General features: G+C 38.6%; 1 pseudogene; it reads right to left on the bottom strand.

Moving 5' to 3' along the window:
* Positions 1-2,616: 2,616 nt before the first annotated feature.
* On the bottom strand, positions 2,617-3,578 carry LOC101565793 (annotated as a pseudogene).
* Between the last annotated feature and the right edge of the window lie 5,182 nt (positions 3,579-8,760).

The raw sequence follows: 8,760 nt of genomic DNA, 5'->3' as shown, positions 1-8,760 counted from the left end.
GTATTTACAGTTACTCCCTCTTGGCTTGCATTACTGCCTGAGCTCTACCTCCTATCTGATCAACAGTGGCATTACATTCTTACAGGAGCACAGGTCCTGCTTTGAACTGCACATGCAAGGGATAGATTGCACATTCCCTATGAGAATCTAGTATCTGATAATCTGAGGGGAAGCTGAGATGGTGATGCTAGTGCTGGGAAGTAGCTGCAAATGCAGATTAACATTAGCAGTCCAGGTTGATGTATTTCTCAATGTTGACAAGAAGGCAACAGTGCTCATTTTTGTTGTTGTTTTGCAGTTTTTTTAGGTAGTTGTTTGTGAGGACATGTTATGGGCACCTATGTTGCCAACCAACAGTATAGCTACAGAATTATTTAAGTCTTTGAATGATTACACATCAGGAAAACTGAATAGGTCATTTTTCTGTCAGTCTGTACATGCATAGGGTATAGCAGCTACCATGACTGGCCAAGTTTCTGGTTTTACTGCGTGAGTCAAGGAGATAACTTCTGAATGTGAGTCCATATGCTGCCATGCATGGAGAAATGCTGGCTAGCTGAAAAAAAATGTTACTTAAACTTAACATTTTGTAAGAAATGGTTAAATTATCAACAACATTCAAATATATGTCCTTAATTCATATCTGTTCATACAGCTCTGTGAGGAGGTGGACTCAGAATATACATGACTTCTTATTTATTATTTAGAGAAAGTAGATGTCTTTCTAAATGTAGATTACTGGCCAGAGTTTTTGAGTTACAAGAGCCACTCTGCAGATTTCTTTTAAAAGAACAGTCACTACTGGGCAGCACATTTCAACAGGACAGAAAGAGCCACAAAACTTGCTTACTTACTTGTGTGTCATATTCAACCTGTTCAACAATCTGTCACTTCAGGGGAGAAAGGCAACTTTATTCAATTTGGCAAATAGAGTGTTTGCATTTGAAGCTAAACTGGAATTATGGGACTGATAAACGAACATTGAGATTTTTAACATGTTTCAAACACTAGCAGAGATTTTGAGAGAAATTGAGTCAGGGCCTTCTTTCTCCCAGCTGGTATGTGATCACCTATCTCAGCTATCAAAAGAGTCTGAGCATTACTTTCCAACCGCAAAAGAAATCTGAATGGGAAAGGAATGAATCCACAACCCATCTGTGAATAAGCGCAGTGAATTAACTTTGTGCAAAAAGAGGATCAACTGTTTGGAATTACAAATGATGATGGACTTAAAAATATGTTTGAGGCAACTTTAAATCCCCATATGTTCTGGATTTAAATCAAAGCAGAATATCCTGAGATTGTTAAAAAAAAAAAAAAAAAAAAACCCTGAGAAGTCTACCTCTATTTCCAACATCCTACTTTTGTGAAGTGGGGTTTTCTGTACTGAAAAAAAAAAAAAACAGTTATGGAGTATATTGGGCATAAATGCCACACTTGAGATGTCACATATCATCCCCGGGTGGCAATTTTTAGTTGCAAAGAAATAAACAGGCCCAGGGCCTCCACTGATGATGCATTTTGCATAATTATTTCATTACATACTATAATGAAATAATAATAGAATACACAATAAATGTAATGTACTTGAATCACTAGGAAACCATCATCTCTTTTCCCAATCCATGGAAAATTGCCTTCTACAGAATGGGTATAATGCCAAAAGGTGGAGACTGCTGCCTTACAAGACAGCGCTTGCCCTCCTCAGCATCTAATCCTATAACCTCCTTTCTCTTGAATCAAGAAGTAGGATTAAAACTTCATGTGGCCCAACTGGAGAACTTTAGATCTGCTAAGTAATGAGGAGGTTTTTACATTGAAAGCTCTGCTGGGGCTGGCAAAGGTGTGCCAGTAGAAAGGGGAGAAGTTGCTTGCATATGAATCTTGAGGGTACCAGATAGAGGGAAGCAGAGCACAAAACTAGAGAAGGAGAGTTACCCATATGAAGCCACTTCACAAAATCTACCACCTTGAAAAATTCTAATGGCTTTTCCTAATTCATCATTGGAATGGTTACTGGAATCCTAGGAAGTTTAATAGCCTATATCTTTTTTAAAGTAGCCACTGTTCAAGGTTTATTTGGTATTGTAGTTGGTGTGACACTGGGTTGCACTGTTCACAGGTAGATCTTTTTATATTATATGGCAATGCACACTATATATATATATATATATATATATATATATATATATATATATATTACACAAAATAAAATCCTTTAAGACAGTTATGCACAAGACATGCAGTATTGGATTTGTCCACTGGATCCCAGGCTGCGACCAACTGGAGAAAGGTCAGACAAGGCTTGGTAGGTGAAGCTGTGTAACCAAGTAATACACATCTGTTAGAAGAGTAACTGGAGCCTGTGCAGTGAGGTGTCTCAGATGCTGGGCTACTTCATACTAACCAGAACTACAAGTGCTGCACCATCCAGCATCAGGACAGAGCTGTGGGGTTTTGTGAACCGTTTCTACTTCTAACTTTCAGAAACTGATGTTTTCCCAGGCCAACTTAATAGTGCTGCTTCAATCACATGTCAGATAAAAAGGACAACTGGTACAACTCCAACTAAACCCTCCCATAGCCTAGACAGTGACATGGTGACATCGGAAGACTCTAAAACTGCAGCTCCTTCTGGATCTACCACAGGATATCCACATTCTTCTTCAAACGTGCCTCTTCCTCAGGAGTCAGAGTCACCTTCACAACATCAGAGATCCCACTCTGTCCCAGGACGCAAGGGACACTAAGGAAGACATCATCATTGATTCCATAGAGCCCCTTAATCGTGGTAGAAATTGGGTGCACCCTCCTAAGGCTCTTCATTATACTTTCTGCCAAATCTGCCACCAACAGTCCAATGGCCCAGGATGTGTAGCCTTTCAGTTTGATCACTTCATAAGCGCTATCAACCACCTGTTTGTGAACCTCTTCCCAGTGCTCCTTATCCCCATCAGTTCCTAACTCAATCACACCACTCCATACAGGAAGGCTGCAGTCTCCATGCTCCCCGAGGATCCAGCTGTGGCAGCTCAGTAGGTGCATGCCCAACCTTTCCCCCATCAGGTAGCAAAATCTGGCTGAATCCATGTTGCAACCACTTTCCCAACAGTTTTTGGGAAAGCCGCTTATCTTCCAAGCCACATAGGTCAAGAAGTCCACTGGGTTGGACACAACAAGCAACTTGCAGTTGGGATTGTACTTCACAACATTAGGAATGATGAACTTGAAGATGTTCACATTACGCTGCACCAAATTAAGGCAGCTCTCTCCCTCTTGTGGGCGTGCTCCAGTGGTGATGATAACCAGCTTGGAGTTGGCGATTACATTATAGTCTTTGCCAGAGACAATTTTTGGTGTCCTGAGGAAAAGGCTGCCATGCTGGAGATCCATCATCTCTCCCTTTAATTGTCTTCCATGACATCAACAAAAGCAAGTTCATCTGCCAAGTCTTTCATTAAGATACTGATGGCACAGGCCATGCCAACAGAACCAACCCTGACAACCGTGATCTTATTCTGGGGCACCTGTTCCGCCTTAAGGAGGTTCATAATCAGCTGATCCTTGAGACTGGCCATCTTGAACTTAGAACCACAAAGAACAGGGAATGCACATGGGGTGGACGTCGAGGTGCACGCTTCTCAGATCTGGACTCAGCAGCGGCAGCTCCAACACTCCAATAGCCTATTTTAAATAAAGAAGAGAAATCAGAGCTATCGTGGTAGACGGCAGAGGAAGGTTTCAAGGGTACAGAGAAATATTCCTGCTAGAATGCGTTTATTATCCTTTATACCAGAAAACTCACTAATTGAGTAGATTTCGTGGCAGAGTCCACAGATCATTCTGGCTATCATTTGAAGTTTGCTGGTGAAAGAAAGGGTTTTCATGGTATCTTAGATACTACTATATTCTGTAAAATGTCCTCCACAGGTAGAGGATGACGTTTCAGTAGTGAGTTCACTATTAGCTATGATGATCATAGAGCTGCAAAATAGCAGAAGTCTAGTATCAGCACTTAGTTACAAGAAGAGAGGTGGTGATAATTACTATAATGGGGGGCAAAGAGAGAATGGCAGCCAAGGTTAGCTGACCTGCGAGTATCTACAAAACATAGTATTCTTAGAGGCAAAATAGTCAAGAGAGTATTGAGTAATATTATTAAAGGAGATCGAGTGTATTACAAACAAAAAAATTGAGAGCACTGCCCCAACAAAAATCCATGATCTTCCCCCAGTTTCCAAACCTATGTTTTTGGATCCAAAATTCACTGACAAAGAGCAGAGAAATTGAAGACAATATTGATATTAAAATAATAGTAAAGGATTACAACATAATAAAAATCCATAGGGACCACACTGATAGAAATAAAGAAGAAATAGTTCTGTCTTGCAGTAGAAAGCCAACTAATAAATATGGAAGGAACAATGATGTTAGATATAACTTTTTAATAAGCATCTTCCTCATCACTACAAATATGTATCATTGGTTCAGGCAAGATTAATCATTTGCCAATACAGTAATGAAAGTTTGATTAAAAATAGAATATAACATTTCTACCATTACAAGTACTACCTTCAGAGCACATTTATTTATTACAGGGTATATTAACATCAGAGCATACTAAAATTAATTTTAAAGTAAAAGAGATTGTCAGGTACAGTCTTAGCCAAATTATCATACTTAACAAACATTGTCACTGATAGGACTAATGTATACCAAGTGCATCTTACTATGATACACTGGGAACACAACATTGTTTTGATGGTAATTCTGTCAAAGTGTATTTCCTGAATTTGATTGCAAGGTAAATTGTAGGACATGTTACAGAAGAACTCATCTGTACTAGTCAAGAATGTCAATTGCATGAAATACTAGGGCAGACTCAAGAATTTCTGTAGGTTAGTAGAAACAAAAGAAATATGATAACTGAATTTAATTCATGATTTTGGATATTCTTGTGCTATAAAAGATTTTTACCAAAAAAAATAAAAAATTTTAAAAAAGATTTTTTTTTTGCGGAACCAGGGATTGAACTCAGATCCTTGCATTTGCCAGTCAAGCGCTTATCCTACTGAGCCATCTCCCTGGCCCCTGATTTGACCATTATACTGTGAATGTTTCAGAGAATTCCATGTTTCAGAAAATATACATTGAAAAGTTTAGAAATAAAGAGGAGTCACATTTGAAATTTAGTCATATACTTCAGAAAAAATGGGTGATATATACAGATTTATCTATAACTAAGAAAAAGATGTAGCAAGTATAGTAAAATGTTAGCATTTGGGGATCTGAATGAAAGGTAACCAGAAAGTTTTCGGTACTATTCTTGTAACTTTTCTGTAGCTTGAACTTATAGAAATTTAAAATATATGCCAAAATCAGAATAAGGATAAGGAAGCTTCAGTACCACAATGAGCTCATTCACACTTCCTGAAAGAGATCCAGGGTAAATACGCATATAACTATATATTGAAGGAACCCAGATCTTTAAAGGGATTTTCTGAAGAAGGTCCCAAGTAATACCCAGAAAATGAAAATACCATCTAGAACTCTCATTAGACACATGTACTTGGGGACAGGTAATAACTGGATTCCTAACCCAATCCTACCTGTATTACAGTGGTACTGTCTCTAGTTTCTTAATATGTAAATGGAGTGGACATACTAATTTGCAAAACTGTCACATTGGACATTATTAGTTCCTTTTTAGTAAAATAATTATCATAGGAAAAGTCAAGTGGAAACTCTTAAAATTACCCTGCCTTTAACCAAAAATAATACATTAATAACCAATATTGCTTCCCAGGGTGCAATGAGACAGATTAAGACTTTTCTCAGATTTCAGTGATAAAGAAGTAATGGCCCCCCCAAAAAAGAAGTAATGACCCACATATTTATGCATATTCTTAGGTAGTTTACCTATTATGACCCTTACAAATACTTGGAGAAACTAGCAGAAAATAGTGGAGTAACACATAATCAAATAGTAGCCCTAATTATAGTTATTGTGCCAGATGTGATAGTTTTACTAGAGAATATTATAGGTTCTAGAATGTGATGTACAGATATTTATATGGGTAATGCATCCTTTTTCCAATCCTACTAGGAAGAATAACCAGAAAGTGGTCTCATTTATATGTAATGGAAAATATACATTTACATTACCTTGCTCTCTTATGTAGAAGTTCCTGCTATGCTGTTGGGTATGGTTTTGAGTATATCTCCCAAGGATTCATGTACTGAGAACTTCATTCCCTAATGTGTCAAGGCCGAGAGAGGTGGAATCATTAAGAGGTGAGATCTAGTGGAAAGTTCTTAGGTCACTAGGGGAGCAGCTTTCAGGAGTCATGGGGCCAAAATACCCAACACTCACATCTTGAAGTGAGCTTTATTTTAGCTCATACTTTTTAGCAGGTTCAGGCCATGGTTGGCTAGTTCCAAAGCAGAAATGACACTGAGGAAGGACATGGTTTTCAGAGGAAAGCTGAGAGAGGAGAGGGGGAGTATAGAACACCCATTATTCACTCACTGTCCAAAAACTCCTACCCTGAATATGTGAGACTTTTGGGGAACATTTTAGGTCTAAATCATGATAAGGTCGCTCTTGCAGAACTCCTGAGCCTTTCAAGAGTAAGATATTCTGGGGTCAGGGTGATGGCTCAGTAGAATACGCGCTTGCCTGGCAAATGCAAGGGCCTGAATTCAATCCCCACTTCTGCCAAGAAAAAAAAAAAGTGAGATATTCTAAAACTGAGCCCAACCTCCTAATTTTGTTCTGGCTTCCTACTTGGCAATGTGACTTCTCATCCCATTCATTCTTGCTACTTACAGTAACAAAATAAATGGGAGGCATGTTGAGCTGAGCTGGTGCCATACGTTTGACTGTTGGGAGCTTCCTAAAATGAGCCGACCTAAGATACTATGCTATAGTAACATAAAACTTATATAAGCTCAAAGTAACCTAAAACAGCTGGATCTTTTACTGAAGGACTTCATGTTGTTCTGTTGTACTATGACACATTAATCTGACCAGATAAGGTAGAACTGATGAGTATTCTCAATGCCGTTATAAAATAATTGGGCTCCAGAGGGTGGCAAATCAACTTTACAAAGATTCAGAGTCTTCATACCTGTAAAATTTTTGATCTAATGCTCTTGGGCACCCTAAAACATCATTTCCAAGGTAAAAGACATATTGTGCCTTGAACCTTCCATCACGAAGAAGAGTAAAATTCAGTGCTTAATATGATCCTTTAGATTTTGTGAACAGTGTAGTTCACTAAGGAATACTGCTTTGACTCAGTTACCACTACTTTTAAAGTTCTGAGTCAAGCTTAGAGTAAGGAAGAGATCAGAAGCAAGGTCAAACAACTTTTAACTCTGCTAGCTTGCAGATTCAATGATTTCAAAGGAGGAAAAGATAATGCTTCAGGAAAGCCCTAAGTGGAGGCACAGTACAGATTAAGATGTGACATACAGAGAATTAGAGACCAATATATATATATATATATATATATATATATATATATATATTACAATAGTATATATACTTAACAATAAAGGGTCAGCGAGATAGCTCAGTGGATTAAAGTGCCTGCTTAGGGATTTGATCCCTGGCCTGCCGTGCTGGCCCCACTCCTGGGGTGTGCTGAGACAGCGATTGAGACTGGGTGTGGTGGCACACCTTTAATCCCAGCACTTGGGAGGCTGAAAAACAGGAGTCTGATCTGTGTAGTGAGACCCTGTAGACCCTTTATGAAATACATAAAAAATAATATATATGATGTATAACAATAGTATATATATTTAATAGCATTAAAGTTATATGTCTGGCTTAAGCAAGTCCAGAGATCACAATTAAACCACAGGAGCTAGTGGCCCAAATTCCCAGGACACCTATCACCACTGCACCAATGCTTTCCTACTGTTTCATTTATGAACCAGTTCCCTGTAAGCATCTTCTATGATTTGGATATGGCTTGATATGTCCCCCAAAGATGTGTGGGCCAGAAGTTTGTGCTTCAGTGTAGTGATATTGAGAAGCAGTAGAATATTTACTAGGTGGGATCAAGTAAAATGAGAAGTAGGACTTTGTGAGAGGTGATATTAAGTTGTTAGGAAGATTTCCTCTGGGAGGGATTAATGTAGTTGTCACAGGATCCATACAGTTCTGCAAGAGAAAGTTGTTATAAGAAGAATAAGCCTGGTCCTAGAATTCCTGTGGTTTCTGTCTCACCATGTGTTCTGTATGTACTCTCAACCTTACAATGTTCTCTGTCATGAGTCCTACACTAAAGGCCAGTTTGGGTCAATTGATCTTGGATTTCCAGATTCCAAAAGCATGAAGAAAACTTTATAAAGTTCCCAACTGCACGTATTTGGCTTTACCAACAGAAAACAGAATAAGATACCAGCTGACAAAGAACAAAAACTCAACTTTTCATACTTCAGCCCAAATCCATCAGGGATGGAAGAGTGGGCTATACCAGTAGACAGGCCACTGAGACTGGCAGAAGTGGTATTTAGGCTGAGAAGAATCTAGAAACATATTGAGCATGAGTTGTAACTTCAAGTCTAGTGCAACAGTGGGAGTACATTTTTCCCACTAAACTTCCTTTTGCATGTTTTTTCAGAAACTCTGATTCACCAGAATACTAGCTGATAGGGTATGACAGTAAAACCCATACCTTAATAAGATGCACTTAATGCAAGAAGCAGAGGATCTGAATAGGGTGAACTGTAGTGGATGCTATTAGTCTT

The sequence above is a fragment of the Octodon degus genome, unplaced genomic scaffold, assembly GCF_000260255.1.
Source record: "Octodon degus isolate 3935 unplaced genomic scaffold, OctDeg1.0 scaffold00086, whole genome shotgun sequence".
Classification (NCBI taxonomy): Eukaryota; Metazoa; Chordata; class Mammalia; order Rodentia; family Octodontidae; genus Octodon; species Octodon degus.
This window is presented reverse-complemented; position numbering and strand designations above follow the sequence as displayed.